We start from the raw sequence: 17,931 nt of genomic DNA, 5'->3' as shown, positions 1-17,931 counted from the left end.
TGAAAACATTTGATTTTTATTTTCAACTCTTTGAATAAATTTATGGAAACAAGAGTGTTTGGGACTGATAGCTCTCTCAATTCCCTTTATCCACCAAATTTTATATATTTATATTTTTAAACCTATTTTTATAATTCTATAATGAATCATTTTGAGATTTTTTTTATAGTTTCTGATAAGTATAATATTGTAACACCTTAGATATTTTAAATATATTGGATATGTATTTTTAAATATTTTTTAATTTATTATTTATTCAACAATTATTTTATATGTAAGAAATTTATAAAATTGTATTACTCCCGCTTTCATCTGATCATATTTAATTGGTCACATTTTGTTTTATGATAATGGTCTTAACTTTCTTCTCAATCTAATGAACTACAAAGACTTTAATTGCGATTAGTCGAACACCGACTAGTTTGTTTTTATCACAATGGTTTATTTTAGCGGTTTGGTTTTGTTTGCAGTTTGTATTTTGCAAACCAAACTAAAGCAAACCAAATCGCATTATGTTACAACCCAAACTTCACATGCAACCCAAAACTCAAACCTAGTATGCAGCTTAGAATTACAAAAGATTTTCTCTTACTCGCACTTAGAGTTTCAATTTCAACATTCTTAAATCTCTCCTAATAATATCGTATATTCTTCTTATCTACTTTGTCATGTATGTCTCACATATTCTACTATAATATGTCATCTCTTATGTTCTTTCTTTTCATCCTTTATTTTACTATTTTCTCTTCCAATTATGTTTTTATGGCACCTTTCTTCTTAATCTCCCATCTCTTATGTCCTTTCTTTCATCTTCTCTTAATCTCATATCTCATATGTTTTTTTTATCTTTTATTATAATGTCTTTGATTTTATTCTATGCTACTATTTTATATATGTTTTTTATTCCATTTTTGTCTAATCTTATTTTTTGCATATTGAATTAGAACTTTTTGTCTCAATATGATGAGTTTTGATGTTATTTAATAATGTATGAATGACTAAACACAAAGTTATGTTGTTCTCTATAGGTGTATGTATAACTCAATAAAAATATTGTAAAAAACCCAACCAACCGAACCATCCAAACCGCATTAATTTGGTTTGGTTTAGTTTCTAAAAGTCAACCAAACCAAACCGAACCGCATACTTTTTTATCTTACGATTCAGATGATCTTTATCGTTAAAACCGCCCAAATCACATTGCGAACACCCCTAGTCTATCTTATATATGAATCACATGAACTACAACAAGACTTCACTTTCACTTGTGACTAATAAAGTCGTAGTTAGTCAACATGTGTTCTGCTATCTCTGACTCCACGTAACAATCAATATCAGTGTGCAACCTTTTGTCGATCAATTTTACATAAATTGGGAAATACATTGCCTACTGGTAGTTGAATCCCACATCGAAAGAAGGTGAAAGGTGTAACACCCCAATTAAAATAAGCTAATTATTTAATTTAAATTAATATTTTATTTATTAATTTAATTGAATAATTGGAAGTTTGGATTAATAATATTATTATTTTGGAATAATAATTATTGGGATTATTATTATTGGATTATTATTTTTATTATTGGAATAAAATTGGAAATCAGTAAAAAGGTCCCATTTGGTAAAAAGGTTATTGTTTTTACGTGAAAAGGAAAAAAGAGACAGAACGTGGAAAAGGGCAAAAAGAGAACCAGAGAACGAAGGTTGAAGGAAGGAGAAGCTTGGAGCTCAGAGGCTGCCGGATTAACTCAGGTAAGGGGGGTTTATCGTTGATTGACGGGTATTATATGATAATATGTCATGGGTAGTAATAGACCTTAATTTACCTTTGAATTGGATGATTATGATGAATTTGTGGAAATAATTGATGAACGAAATTGGGCGATAATCGAAAGAAATTCGTAGGAATTGTATGTGATAATGTCAGGAGTTGTGAAATCGAATAGGAAATGATTCGGGTTAGATGATATGAGTGATTTCTGTGTAAATTGGACTGTGGAAGGTGAGATCGAATAGAACTCGTAGCAGGAAAAACCATAGCAGATCTGGAAATCTGGTTTCTGGTCATACGCGTATGGCACTAGGCAATACGCGTATGGGATGGCTGGTACGCGTATGGCGCTAGGCAATACGCGTATGGATGAGGAAGATGAAATTTTGAACGTAAAATGGTCTCTGGTGGTACGCGTATGGGGAAGTGATACGCGTAGCATACGCGTATGGAATTGGGCAATACGCGTATGGCTTGGTCAGGAATTAGGCAATACGCGTATGAGCATAGGCAATACGCGTATGGGCAGGATTGTGATTTCCTGTGCTGTTGTCGTACAGTTTTTGACTGTTTAGGCTGAGTAGTGAGACTTAGCTGAGGTATGATGAAATAGGGATCAATTCCCGTTGTTTTGAGTAGTATAGTTATTAGTAGAGTGTGCTAATACTGTATTTGATTTATAGCATGTTGTGATATGCTTTTGTGATAAATGTATTGACAATGTGTGTTGGTTGGTATGCATTATACTGTAAATGTATCAGTTATGTATGCATCTGTGAATAGACTGTCATATGTTTATTCTTGAGTTGTTGTTGTTGTTGCATTGCTAGGTGATTAGCATGCATAGTCTAGCCTTTGGGGCTGTAGCTAATTCCCATTGTGAGGAATTAGTGAGTTGTGGATTGTTGTTGATGCTTGCATACTAAATGAGTAGCGTGCATAGTCTAGCCTTTGGGGCTGTAGCTAATTCCCATGGTGAGGAATTAGTGAGTGAGTCATTAGATCTCAATGAGTGGGACTAGTGAGCTCAGTAGCCGTATCCAGAGGGATCGGTGAGCTTGGACTATATGTTCAAGAAGAGTCGGTATCGCATGTGTAGAGTCTCATTGCATAATGAATGCATGGCATAGCCGGTGGAGCTGTAGCTAATTCCCATTGTGAGGAATTAGTGAGTTAATAGTCGTGTTGTGTTATTGGTGTGGAGCATGGGTTGAGATTATATATCTATATATATGCTGTATGTTATTGCTGAATATGATGTTGCGTTGATACTGCCGTTATGGAGTGTGTAGTCTGGTTGGGGTGATTTGATGCGTCAATTACTTAACATTACTTAATGTTGTATAATGCTTGTTATATTGATTGAGGAACTCACCCTTACACTATTTTTCAGGTAACCAGCTATGAGTGAATAGAAGTTAATGCTTGGAGTCTAGAGTAGTCTCCTAAGGGGTCATGCTCTGATAGATGTAACATCGGGATGGGATGTTTGAATATGTTTGATTTTGTTGTTGATCAACTTTACATGTAAAGTGGTACATGATCTAAATGTTGATTTTTTAGTATCCGCTGCGAATTATGCAAAGAACCTTATTTGGATTAAATAAATGAGCATGACAGGTTATTTTGATGAATGTTGTGAAATAATTGTGTGACACCCTTCGGGGCATAATTACTCTGATTAATGTGTTATTATTTTTAATTAAATATTTTGGGGTATTTAGAAGGGTGTTACATTAGTGGTATCAGAGCATAGTCGGTCGTGTCGAGTCGTAGTTATTCTGTTCCCCTGTACGGGATAGGTGTTGTGTAACCCTATCAGTACTTATTTGTTTAGCTTGTTTGGGTTTTCAGAATAGAGATGGCTGGAAGAGGTAGAGATGATGCTGCGATTGCTGAGGCTCTGGGTATGCTAGCTGGAGTACTTGGAGGAAATCAGAATGTTATGGGAATGGGAGCTGCTCGTCAACTGAGTGAGTTCCAGAAGAACAATCCTCCAATGTTCAAAGGAGCATACGATCCAGATGGTGCTCAGAAGTGGTTGAAGGAGATAGAGAGAATCTTCCGAGTAACTGAGTGTGCTGATAACCAGAAAGTCAGGTTCGGTACACATATGCTGTCAGAAGAAGCTGATGATTGGTGGGTTGCTACCCGCACTGAGCTGGAAACTGCTGGAAATGCTGATATTTCTTGGGCTGTGTTCAGAGAGAGATTTCTGAGGAAGTATTTTCCCGAGGATGTCAGAGGAAAGAAAGAAATAGAATTCTTGGAATTGAAGCAGGGTAACAGGTCTGTTACGGAGTATGCTGCGAAGTTCACAGAGCTGTCAAAGTACTATACTCCTTATAGTGAGGCTGCTGGAGAATTTTCGAAGTGTGTGAAGTTTGAGAACGGGTTGCGTCCCGAGATCAAGCAGGCAATTGGATATCAGCGAATCAGGGTGTTTTCTGATTTGGTTGACTGTTGCAGGATTTTTGAACAGGATTCCAAAGCCAGAGCAGAGAGCTATCAGCAGAGGGTTGATAGGAAGGGTAAGAATCAGGTTGATCGTGGGAAACCGTATGCAGCTGGCAAAGGTTTTCAGAAGCAGAGTGGGATGAAGAGGCCTAGTGGGGGAGATTCTAGTGCTCCTGTTAAGTGTTACAGATGTGGTCGGGCTGGACATCGTGTTCATGAGTGTACCAGTGCTGAGATGAAATGTTTCAAGTGTGGAAAAGGTGGTCATTTGGCTGCAGAGTGCCGGTTGAAGACTGTGACTTGTTTCAACTGTGGAGAGTTGGGTCATATCAGTCCACAGTGTCCAAAGCCAAAGAAAGAGAATCAGTCAGGAGGCAAGGTTTTTGCTTTATCGGGTTCTGAGACTTCTGCAGATGATCGTTTGATCCGAGGTACGTGTTATATTAATGGCTTTCCTCTTGTAGCTATTATTGACACAGGTGCTACTCATTCTTTTATATCCTTGGATTGTGCTGTGAAACTTAAGTTAGAGATATCTGAGATGTTGGGTAGTATGGTGATTGATACTCCTGCGAAGGGTTCAGTGACTACTACTTCTGTTTGTTTGAATTGTCCTTTGAGTATTTTTGGTAGAGTCTTTGGGATAGATCTTGTGTGTCTTCCATTAGTGCAGATTGACGTTATTCTGGGCATGAACTGGTTGGTGTTTAACCGAGTTTCTATAAACTGTTTTGATAAGACAGTGATATTTCCTGAGATTGAGGAAGGAAAGAGTTTGTTTCTATCAGCCAGACAGGTGAATGAGGAAGTGGCAGATGGGGCAGAGTTGTTTATGCTGTTAGCGACTTTGGAAGCTAAAGATAAACTGGTGATTGGCGATCTAGCTGTAGTGTGTGATTTTCCTGATGTGTTTCCGGAAGAAGTGAATGAATTGCCACCAGAACGTGAAGTTGAGTTCTCGATTGAATTGGTACCTGGTACTAGACCGATATCGATGGCTCCGTACCGTATGTCTGCTGTTGAGTTAGCTGAATTGAAGAGTCAGTTGGAAGATTTGTTGGATAAGAAATTTATTCGTCCGAGTGTGTCACCTTGGGGTGCACCAGTGTTGTTGGTTAAGAAGAAAGAAGGTACTATGAGGTTGTGTGTGGATTACAGGCAACTGAATAAAGTGACGATCAAGAATCGGTATCCTTTGCCGAGGATTGATGATTTGATGGATCAGTTGGTTGGTGCGAGTGTGTTCAGCAAGATAGATTTGAGATCTGGGTATCATCAGATACGTGTGAAAACTGAGGATATTCAGAAGACTGCTTTCAGAACAAGGTATGGACATTATGAGTATTCTGTAATGCCTTTTGGTGTGACTAATGCGCCTGGAGTATTTATGGAATATATGAATAGGATTTTTCATCCGTATCTAGATCAGTTTGTTGTGGTGTTTATTGATGACATTTTGGTGTATTCGAAATCTGAAGAAGAGCATGCAGAGCATTTGAGAGTGGTTTTAGAAGTCCTCCGAGAAAAGAAGTTATTTGCTAAACTGTCCAAGTGTGAATTTTGGTTAGAAGAAGTTAGTTTTCTTGGCCATGTGATTTCCAGAGGTGGTGTTGCCGTTGATCCTTCTAAGATAGAAGCGGTATCTAAGTGGGAAGCTCCGAAGTCAGTTTCTGAAATAAGAAGTTTTCTTGGACTGGCAGGTTACTATAGGAAGTTTATTGAGGGATTTTCTAAGTTGGCGTTACCGTTGACGATGTTGACTAGAAAGGGGCAAGCGTTTGTTTGGGATTCAAAATGTGAAGAAGGTTTCCAAGAGTTAAAGAGAAGGTTGACTACTGCTCCTATTCTGATATTACCGAGTTCGTCGGAACTATTTGAGGTTTATTGTGATGCTTCATTGTTGGGTTTAGGTGGTGTGTTGATGCAGAATAAACAGGTTATAGCTTATGCTTCGAGACAACTAAGGGTTCATGAGAGGAACTATCCGACACATGATTTAGAGTTGGCAGCTGTGGTATTTGTTCTGAAGTTGTGGAGGCATTATTTGTATGGGTCAAGATTTGAAGTTTTCAGTGACCATAAAAGTTTAAAGTATTTGTTTGATCAGAAAGAGCTGAATATGAGACAGAGGAGATGGTTAGAATTTCTAAAAGATTATGATTTTGGTTTGAATTACCATCCGGGTAAAGCAAACGTGGTGGCTGACGCATTGAGTCGGAAATCATTGCATATGTCTATGTTAATGGTTAAGGAATTGGATTTAATCGAGCAGTTCAGAGACTTGAGTTTGGTGTGTGAGAGTACCCACAATAGTGTTAAATTGGGAATGTTGAAGTTAACAAGTGGTATTCTGGATGAGATCAGAGAGGGTCAGAAATCCGATATGCTGTTGGTGGATAAGATGACTGTAGTGAATCGAGGTCAAGGTGGTGAATTCAGAGTTGATGAGAATGGTGTTTTGAGATTTGGTGATCGGGTGTGTATTCCGGATATTACTGAGCTTAAGAAGAGTATTCTTGAAGAAGGACATCGTAGTGGTTTGAGTATTCATCCTGGAGCTACGAAGATGTATCATGATTTGAAAAGGTTATTTTGGTGGCCGGGAATGAAGAGAGAAATTGCGAGTTTTGTTTATTCCTGTTTGACTTGTCAGAAGTCAAAGATTGAGCATCAGAAGCCGTCTGGGCTAATGCAACCGTTGGCTATTCCAGAGTGGAAGTGGGACAGTATCAGTATGGATTTTGTTTCTGGTTTGCCGAGGACAAGTAAGAATTTTGAGGCTATTTGGGTGATTGTTGATAGATTGACGAAGTCGGCTCATTTCATTCCGATCAGAATGGATTATCCGTTGGAGAGACTAGCTGAGTTGTATATTGAGAAGATTGTGAGTTTGCATGGTATTCCGTCGAGTATTGTTTCGGACAGAGATCCCAGATTTACATCGAAGTTTTGGGATGGGTTGCAGAGAGCTTTGGGAACTAAGCTGAGATTGAGTTCTGCATATCATCCGCAGACTGATGGTCAGACTGAGAGGACGATTCAGTCATTAGAAGATCTTTTGAGAGCTTGTGTTTTGGAAAAAGGAGGTGCTTGGGATTGTTATTTGCCTTTGATTGAATTTACCTACAACAATAGTTTTCATTCGAGCATTGGTATGGCACCGTTTGAAGCTTTGTACGGTAGGAGATGTCGGACGCCTTTATGTTGGTATGAGTCCGGTGAGAGTGCTGTGGTTGGACCGGAGATTGTTCAGCAAACTACAGAAAAGATTAAGATGATTCAGGATAAGATGAGAATTGCTCAAAGTCGTCAGAAGAGTTATCATGATAGGAGGAGGAAGTCACTTGAGTTCCAAGAGGGAGATCATGTGTTTCTTCGTGTTACTCCGATAACTGGTGTTGGTCGAGCCTTGAAGTCGAAGAAGTTGACACCTCGATTTATTGGTCCTTATCAGATTTTGGAGAGGATAGGAGAGGTAGCCTATCGTATCGCTTTACCGCCGTCGCTTGCGAATTTGCATGAGGTTTTTCATGTGTCTCAGTTGAGAAGATACATTCATGATCCGTCGCATGTTGTCCAAATAGATGATGTACAGGTGAGAGATAACCTGACTGTTGAGGCATCACCTATGAGGATTGAGGATCGAGAGCGGAAGCAGTTGCGGGGTAAAGAGATTGCCTTAGTGAAGGTAGCTTGGGGAGGACCAGCAGGTGGCAATGTGACTTGGGAACTTGAGAGTCAGATGAAGGAGTCTTATCCGGAGTTGTTCGCTTGAGGTATGTTTTCGAGGACGAAAACTCTTTTAGTGGGGGAGAGTTGTAACACCCCAATTAAAATAAGCTAATTATTTAATTTAAATTAATATTTTATTTATTAATTTAATTGAATAATTGGAAGTTTGGATTAATAATATTATTATTTTGGAATAATAATTATTGGGATTATTATTATTGGATTATTATTTTTATTATTGGAATAAAATTGGAAATCAGTAAAAAGGTCCCATTTGGTAAAAAGGTTATTGTTTTCACGTGAAAAGGAAAAAAGAGACAGAACGTGGAAAAGGGCAAAAAGAGAACCAGAGAACGAAGGTTGAAGGAAGGAGAAGCTTGGAGCTCAGAGGCTGCCGGATTAACTCAGGTAAGGGGGGTTTATCGTTGATTGACGGGTATTATATGATAATATGTCATGGGTAGTAATAGACCTTAATTTACCTTTGAATTGGATGATTATGATGAATTTGTGGAAATAATTGATGAACGAAATTGGGCGATAATCGAAAGAAATTCGTAGGAATTGTATGTGATAATGTCAGGAGTTGTGAAATCGAATAGGAAATGATTCGGGTTAGATGATATGAGTGATTTCTGTGTAAATTGGACTGTGGAAGGTGAGATCGAATAGAACTCGTAGCAGGAAAAACCATAGCAGATCTGGAAATCTGGTTTCTGGTCATACGCGTATGGCACTAGGCAATACGCGTATGGGATGGCTGGTACGCGTATGGCGCTAGGCAATACGCGTATGGATGAGGAAGATGAAATTTTGAACGTAAAATGGTCTCTGGTGGTACGCGTATGGGGAAGTGATACGCGTAGCATACGCGTATGGAATTGGGCAATACGCGTATGGCTTGGTCAGGAATTAGGCAATACGCGTATGAGCATAGGCAATACGCGTATGGGCAGGATTGTGATTTCCTGTGCTGTTGTCGTACAGTTTTTGACTGTTTAGGCTGAGTAGTGAGACTTAGCTGAGGTATGATGAAATAGGGATCAATTCCCGTTGTTTTGAGTAGTATAGTTATTAGTAGAGTGTGCTAATACTGTATTTGATTTATAGCATGTTGTGATATGCTTTTGTGATAAATGTATTGACAATGTGTGTTGGTTGGTATGCATTATACTGTAAATGTATCAGTTATGTATGCATCTGTGAATAGACTGTCATATGTTTATTCTTGAGTTGTTGTTGTTGTTGCATTGCTAGGTGATTAGCATGCATAGTCTAGCCTTTGGGGCTATAGCTAATTCCCATTGTGAGGAATTAGTGAGTTGTGGATTGTTGTTGATGCTTGCATACTAAATGAGTAGCGTGCATAGTCTAGCCTTTGGGGCTGTAGCTAATTCCCATGGTGAGGAATTAGTGAGTGAGTCATTAGATCTCAATGAGTGGGACTAGTGAGCTCAGTAGCCGTATCCAGAGGGATCGGTGAGCTTGGACTATATGTTCAAGAAGAGTCGGTACCGCATGTGTAGAGTCTCATTGCATAATGAATGCATGGCATAGCCGGTGGAGCTGTAGCTAATTCCCATTGTGAGGAATTAGTGAGTTAATAGTCGTGTTGTGTTATTGGTGTGGAGCATGGGTTGAGATTATATATCTATATATATGCTGTATGTTATTGCTGAATATGATGTTGCGTTGATACTGCCGTTATGGAGTGTGTAGTCTGGTTGGGGTGATTTGATGCGTCAATTACTTAACATTACTTAATGTTGTATAATGCTTGTTATATTGATTGAGGAACTCACCCTTACACTATTTTTCAGGTAACCAGCTATGAGTGAATAGAAGTTAATGCTTGGAGTCTAGAGTAGTCTCCTAAGGGGTCATGCTCTGATAGATGTAACATCGGGATGGGATGTTTGAATATGTTTGATTTTGTTGTTGATCAACTTTACATGTAAAGTGGTACATGATCTAAATGTTGATTTTTTAGTATCCGCTGCGAATTATGCAAAGAACCTTATTTGGATTAAATAAATGAGCATGACAGGTTATTTTGATGAATGTTGTGAAATAATTGTGTGACACCCTTCGGGGCATAATTACTCTGATTAATGTGTTATTATTTTTAATTAAATATTTTGGGGTATTTAGAAGGGTGTTACAAAAGGTATTAGGATAAGAAAGAGTATTAAAGAACTTGAATACCATCCTTGCAACATACTTACCTGGATGTGGTAAATGGTTGATCATGAAGGACCATGGCCTAGGAGAGTGACCTTCATTGCACTTAGGAAGGGTGCTATCCTAAGGTCTACCCAAGTGGTGGAACCTACATTATAATTTGTAGTTTCTTTTGATTTCTACATGTTTTAGGAGATGGTGAAATAGCCAAACACATATAAAAGAGTTAAATGTAAGGAATAAATGTATTTAGAAAGTTATACGAAGACTAAATACACTAAAAAAATGATGAAATGCGTGAACATACATATATACCTGGTTTAGCTTAGAAAACAACAAGCAACATTATAACTTGTCACTGCTTTGTCAGGTTCTGTTTTTGTTCTTCAAACAGACTCAATTTTTTCTTATGCTTCCTTGTTAGTACTTAGCATTCCTTCTCCATTTATTCCAGGAATATAATGGACTACTATGAGATTATCAGGAAGATACCATCAATTTATTTATCTTTGCAATTGAAGTATTTTTTCCTCTCAAACTAGGTGTTGCAAATTATTTATGGAAAATGTTTTGTTTCTGTCATGCATAATATCTTGTATTTACTAGGACAAAGTCACAAATCCTATAATCCTTATTTTAATAAGCAATTAAGCAAAAAAGGAAAAGATTAACTGAATCTAGCACAATGATTTTTGTATGTATGCATGTTTATAAGTTGGAAATGCAAAACTAAATTTCCTAAAATGCACAATAATCATATATGTGAAATAACAATTCTAGAGAAGAAATTTCACTTAATATATGTTGCAGATTAAAGAATATATTTCCACTCATAAATGAAAAACTATTCATAAAAATGAAAAAAGGACAGAGAAAACAATTTTGAGTCTCGTAGTTTTACTTGTATAATAGTAAGCCTTCTTTCAAATCATTATCCTGATGCTCTGTCAATTGTTTTTTCCTTAAGACAGTTTTGCATCAGAATTTATTATCATATATCAAGAATTTTGTTTCAGTCCCAAAATATGGTGGACTTAATCAGTATGGATCAAACAAAAGTACACTATTTTACTTTTCAAAAAAGGATTTTGAAGTTTATATATACAAAATGACACCTCATGTAATGTACACATGACTATAACTTGATCATACAACCTCAAAGTGTACCAAAGTCATTTTCAAAATCATCATTATATGAAAACTTCACCAACCATCGCAGCAGACAGAGCATGTTAAACAGAAAATTCGCAAAAATAAAATCACCAGCCCCTAGAGATTGTTAGAAATTATTTTGTTTGAATAAATGATAAACACGTGGACATAAAAATGGTTTCACTTCAACCGAACTACCATTTAAGAACACTAGTATAGAAAATTTGGTTGTCATATGTGAATAATGTCTTGATGTTTAATTACTAAGTGAAAATATTTAGAATGAAGAGGAAGGAAATGAGAGCATAGATATCCTCAGCTTGTGTTCTGAGATGTTAGCAAGTATGCAATCATGAGACTTAATGCCTTTCTAAGTTAAGGAGAGGGAAATGTAGTCTCCAAGTTGCTGCATAAGAGTCCCGCCTCGGTTAGTGAAGGAAGAAATATAATACATGTCAAATATAAAGCACAAAACAAACATGCATTTAAACTCATACCTTTCTCGGCCTTTTGGCTAAGATCAAGTGTAGTATCTGTTCTTATCAATGTAATATCTGATATGTGGGCCAATGGTCCACACGATATTAAATTTATTTCTTGAGGGGGAGAGTCCACTTCAATAGCTTGCTATTGGGTCTCTCAAGCGTCGCTTTTGCGTTGCACTTTAGCAATAGCATGGCACACCCCACCAAACCTAGTTCAATATTCTAAATTACTTGCTAATTTATTTATATTTTAATTTACATAAGTATGTACATCTTGGTAATAAAATCTCTTTTCTTTATTATAAAGTTTGAGTCCTTCTAAATGAGTAAACTTATCTCTATTTTTTAAATAAGGAAATATTTATTTAATTCAGCATAACATTATAGTTTTTGTATATGTGTTTATATGTTGCAAACCAAATTTCATAAAATGAATGAATGAAGAAAATGAAGGAAAACGGTTAAAAAAATGTAATAAGGACAAAAAGACAATGATTTTCTGAGTCAGGGGAGTATTAAAACGGTTAAAAAATGTAATAAGGACAAAAAGACAATGATTTTCTGAGTCAGGGGAGTATTACTTGTGTAGTCGTAAGCCTTCTCTCAAATCATTTTCCCGGCGATCTTTCAATTCTTTTTACTAAGGTAGTCTTGCATCTAGAATTTTTTTACAAGATTAAGGAACCAACACAGTTGTAACCCCACATGGAAATACAGTAGTGAGATATTTCATTAGAAAATAAAATATCTTATATAAAAAAGGGATTGAAAATTTAAGAATTAGAATTTTGTAGTTTAAATATGATGAGACTTCCTTGAATTTTGCTGACTTTATAACTTACTACACCAAAGTTCACTCTCAGCTCGGATGATCTCCTACCAGTGAACTCACCACTAATTTCTATCTTTCCTATGAAAAAATGGAAACCAAGGTTCGCGAATCAGGGATGATTGCTAAAATGCATACAAATTACAAAATAAACTAACCATATCTTTTCTGCATTCTCATGAATCACGGGCCCATTTATTGACAAATTGTGTACATTGTTCTTACATGTTCCGCAGTTGGCCAAACTTCGGTCCCAAAATTAGCACTACAGATGTTGGGATTTTCTCAACACATGAACCTTTGTTTCCAACAAAAAGAAAAGTGTCGATGTTGAACATATTGATTCAGTCATATCTCAAACAATACGGACCAAAAGTGTATCAAAGTCAAATTCAAAATGTTGAGATTAATGATCATTATAATGAATGTGATTATTAGCCATTAGTCATGATAGTATATGAAAAGTCATTTAAGTAGCTAAATGGATTATTTGAAAAGCTTATAATGCATTAATCTCAAAGTACTAAAGTCACATTAATTCAAAGAGGCGATTCTTGTAAAATAATATTAATGCTATATAAAACTCCAGAATCATAAGCTCAATCTTGACCAAATAAGCTCATGTATAATAAACAACTTAATTAAGGGATTCTCATAAAGGAGAGTCCACTACAAATAGCTTGACCAAGTTTTATGTCATTTAACTAGTCATTACAAAGGTTCAGTCGATTTGGAATCAATAAAACTATAGGATAAAATATGCTTCAAGTTTTTCATAACTAACCTTTTGGCACCATCACTCTCCATCACAATACAAATACATCAAAGACTTTCTACAAAAAAAGCCAACATGAGCAACGCCAATCCAATAAATTATCATTAAATCAATATATGAAGAATATTCATAAAATATCATTCATCCACAATTGGTAAAAAATGAAACACTACTGCAAAAATAAATGTGACAGAATCATACTCAGCTAAAATGTATCCTTTCTCGTACACTAGAAACCTACTTTGATCAGATGTCTGCAAGATCAATAAAACTTTAGTATAAGATAGGCTTCAAGGGTATGATGATTCCCAAAGAGTAAAGTAGTATTTATAGGTCCAATTCAACTTTTTCATAACCAACCCTTTTAGCACCATCAATCTGTAACAATACAAATACATCAAAGACTTTCTACAAAATTCCAACATGACCAATTCCAACCCCATAAATTATCATTCAATCAGTATATGGAGAATATTCATAAATTATCATTTCGTGGGCATTTTGTAAAAAATGAAACGCAACTACAAAAATAAATGTGACAGAATCATACTTTCAGCTAAAATGTATGCTTTCTTGTGCCAACACAAAGAAATGATTTGATGACATTGATTCATCAAACATTTTTAATAACAGATTGAAAGTGCTTCTTAAATCTCTGGGATACTAATTATTATTTTGTAGATAAACAAATGTAGTTATCTTTGTATTTTATCCAACACCCAATTTTGAACATGGGTCTTGTAACTCTTTTAAGTCTTAACACAAACATATTGAGCTACACAATTCTCTCTACTTTATTGAAAATACTTTATTGTTAACCAATGGCTTTCCCTTTCTTTACATTATAATTTAAGGTGTTTGCTACGTCAAACACCCCCAGCCATTTAAATAAATTGATTATAATTAATAGCATTAGCAACCTTAAGAATTAAATTTGCAGCAGTGCCTAACCTTGGCAGAAACTATTGGACTGGCAAGACATTGGTTCCAAGATAGCTTTGCATCTTTCTGCTTGCTCCGCCCCAACTTTAGTTACCGAGACACTGTATAGAAAGCAAAGCTAAATCCCACTTTCTGCATTCCAAGTACTAAGATCACACCTTAAATTAATCACTTTCTTTAATAAAGTTATTAACTAATTTTTTACTGTAGTTGCTTTGGTGAAATCATCTGCACCATCTGACAAAACATGATACGCAACCGAAAAACCAACTTCAACACAAGTCGGAGTCGGAGTTAATGTTTTACATAGTTTGATGATAATGTAGTGGAGTAGAATAAGGTAGTTAGTATTCATTCGGCTGATGAAAGATCTCAATATGAAACACATGAATAGGGAAGTTAAAATTCATTGCAAATACCAATTTTCGATTCAACTAAAAGTAAGAAGGAACGAAAAATCCAATCCAATAATAAGAGCCAAAGTGAACCTGTAATGCTTGAAGTTGGTCGGTTTCAAGTGGAGAAAAAAAAAGCAGTAGTAAATAGAGTGGGAAGTACATTGCTAACTACTAGAAGTAGTTGAGTCCCACATCGAAAGAATATGAAAGGTATTGAGAGAAGCAAGAGTATAAAATAACTTGAATACCGACATTGAAACATACTTACCTGGATGGGGTCAATGGTTGATCTTGAAGGACCATGGCCTAGGAGAGTGACCTCCATTGCACTTAGGAGGGGTGCTATCCTAAGGTCTACCCAAGTGGTGGAACCTACATCATAATTTGTTGCAGTGGGGGCCTGCGTTCGCGCGGCCCTCTCTTATTCTAATATCAAATTTTGAGGAATAATTTCTCCTTATATAATTATATAGATTGTAATCTCTTATATTTCATATCAATCTAAGTTTATTTTCAATTTAGAAGTGACAGTCCAGGATGGTGCCTCCACCAAACCAATCTGCCATGTTCTGTTACGTTTGTGTTGCAGATTTTAATTCGGGAGATGTAGTTGCTCGTAATGTGTTAAAGGCAAAGTGGGATATATTGGATGGCTCAACAGACGTCTGATCCTTCCACGGCCAGGATGGTGCAGCCACAATCCTAAATTGTCAAGCCTTATCCCATATGGGTCACATCACCTTGGTGCTCCCATATGGGTCTAAATGGATATTCTGGCCAATGTGTGACTTAATGGATATAAATTTGTATAATATTAAGATGGAACATGGTTCTTTAAATGGCTTACTTTGAACTCGACACTCCCCAACTATTTTTGACATGTTATAACATTAATCATCGAAAACATGCGGTTGAGGGATTTAATCCACATATTTAGAGAGTGATTTAATCTATTCAAAAAGTTATACACAGACTAAATACCCTAAAAAAATGATCCAAAACCAATGACAGAGTAATGGAATGCAGCACTTACAATTTGTAAAGTAAACAACCATATATACCTGGTTTAGCTTAGAGTGACAACAAGTCACATTATAACTTGCCACTGCTGCTTCATCAAGCTCTGGTTTTGTTCCCAAAACTGAATCAGATTTCTATAATGCTTTATCGTACTTAGCATTCCTTAGGAATTTAAACAAGTAATGGACATTAGGATTATCAGGAAGATATCATTAATTCATTCAATCCATCTAGATATACTCCTAAAAAATTGGATGCTTCGCAATTATAGCCTTTTCTGTCTCAAACAAACATTGCAGATTAAAACTACATATAAAATTGCCATGTCCGTCTTGTCTTTACAAGAATAAAAAGAGTCAGTGACAACTCTATCAATTTGCTACTCCTTTTACCCGGGAACTCTAAGAGTCCCTCAACACTAAGGGATACAAACCTGCTAAAAAACAGATAGCTAAATAAAGTTTACCAATGAAGTTGTTATTCAGTGCAAGTTGAATAAAAAATTAACACTTTGGTTAATTAAAGCTGTAATAATTTGATTCTTCTACCACAAAAAGTAACTCTCATTTTTATATAAAAAATAGTTTTCAACCGAACTAACAATTCAACAAAAAAAGGAGAAGAATTGGCAGGTAACATTTAAAGAAGCATCTTTCCACACTAAAACCTTTGTTAAGCACGGTACTACAAAATGAAACATTATAAGTCATCAAACTAATAAAAATGTAGTTTTTGCTGTCAATATTTTTCAACAATGGCATAACTTGCTCTAAAATGTCAATGTCTTGATGTCTAATCACTAACTGAATTTTTGGCTCCATGGGCCCTCTTAAGAAAGGCTTACACCCAAGGTTGTTTCTGTGTATATGCATTTAGCTTCCTTGGTTGTCTTGATGTATTTCATAATTATGAACAAATGGGTTTTGTTTATAGCATTTCAAAAAACACTGGATTCAGTCAACTTTGCATATATGAAATCAATTTGAGCAGAAAATAAATTTGAAGTATAGAGTCTCCCTCTTGGTTTAATTAATGTTACATAAGAGCAAGCTACATCATACTTGTGTTGACAAGAACACTAGTAGACTTCTAATTATTGTATTAATGTCCCACATCACCAAGTTAGCAAAGAAGAAGAAACTATGACAGATATAAAAGACATAATAAGCATGTCTTTCAACTCATACCTTTCTCGGCCTTTTGGCTAAGATCAAGTGTAGTATCTGTTCTTATCAGTTTAATATCTGATATGTGAGTCATTGACTCACACGATATTAAATTTATTTCTTGAGGGGGAGAGTACACTACAATAGCTTGCTATTGGGTCTCTTGTGTGTCACCTTTGTATTGCACTATTGCATTGGCTTGGCACACCCCACCAAACCTAGTTCAAATTTATGTTCTTCATTTCTCCTAACTGTTATACTTTTACTATATTGTATATTGGATAATATCTTACGATGTAGTATTATGTAAATTAAGGATCATGATGATTTTAAATCAAAGAAATTTAAGTTAAAACATACACATTTTTTAGAAGTTCCAAGGCTAGACATGCAAATCCCAATTGAATCCAAAAAGTACTCTGTGAAAATAAGGAAACGGATTCAATGCATAATCCCAAGCCAATAAAAAGCATGTGACTTGAGAAATACAACCAATACAATGTTGTAGATACCTCAATACTTTTATGCTGCATTTGTAGTTCCACCTCAATACTTTTATGCTGCATTTGTAGTTCCAGAATGCAATTTTGGATTTGTATTTCTTGTAAATATGAAATCGCACAATGGTCAGAGTCATGCATCTTGGAGCATATGATCAAGATCCGATGCCTCACATCCAACCTTGTATAACAGATTCGATTACAAAATCTAAATGCATACCATCTGATAATTAATTCTACAATTTTGTATGACTGGGTGAGATGAGGGATTTCCTTATTACAAGGGGTTTGAATCCACAAATGCTTATAATAAGATGTCACAAATAATGATTATATAAATAAAACATGAGATATTTTTAAAACTAAAAACAGTTTACTGAAATTTCTTATTGAAAGCATTATCAAAACATACTTGGAGCAATATAACCATGTGTGACAATTTTTGCTTCACAATCTTCATTAAACAAGATGCTGCTATGAATAACAGGTGGAGAACATTCATGGTGCAAATAGCAAATCCCAGTT

General features: G+C 35.8%; 1 protein-coding gene, 3 non-coding genes and 1 pseudogene across 8 annotated transcripts in view; 4 read left to right on the top strand and 1 right to left on the bottom strand.

Moving 5' to 3' along the window:
- The window catches only part of LOC127108040 (uncharacterized), a 172,663-nt gene that overhangs the window by 153,483 nt on the left and 1,249 nt on the right, over positions 1 to 17,931 (bottom strand). The window lies entirely within an intron of this gene.
- LOC127109403 (uncharacterized) lies at positions 10,176 to 10,324 on the top strand (annotated as a pseudogene).
- LOC127109722 (U2 spliceosomal RNA) lies at positions 11,785 to 11,980 on the top strand. Its single transcript, XR_007796990.1, has one exon. It is a non-coding gene; the product is annotated as a U2 spliceosomal RNA (small nuclear RNA).
- On the top strand, positions 14,981 to 15,141 carry LOC127109056 (U1 spliceosomal RNA). The gene has a single exon (XR_007796532.1). It is a non-coding gene; the product is annotated as a U1 spliceosomal RNA (small nuclear RNA).
- LOC127109702 (U2 spliceosomal RNA) lies at positions 16,924 to 17,119 on the top strand. Its single transcript, XR_007796971.1, has one exon. It is a non-coding gene; the product is annotated as a U2 spliceosomal RNA (small nuclear RNA).

The sequence above is a fragment of the Lathyrus oleraceus genome, chromosome 7 (genome assembly GCF_024323335.1).
Source record: "Lathyrus oleraceus cultivar Zhongwan6 chromosome 7, CAAS_Psat_ZW6_1.0, whole genome shotgun sequence".
NCBI classification, from domain to species: domain Eukaryota; kingdom Viridiplantae; phylum Streptophyta; class Magnoliopsida; order Fabales; family Fabaceae; genus Lathyrus; species Lathyrus oleraceus.
This window is presented reverse-complemented; position numbering and strand designations above follow the sequence as displayed.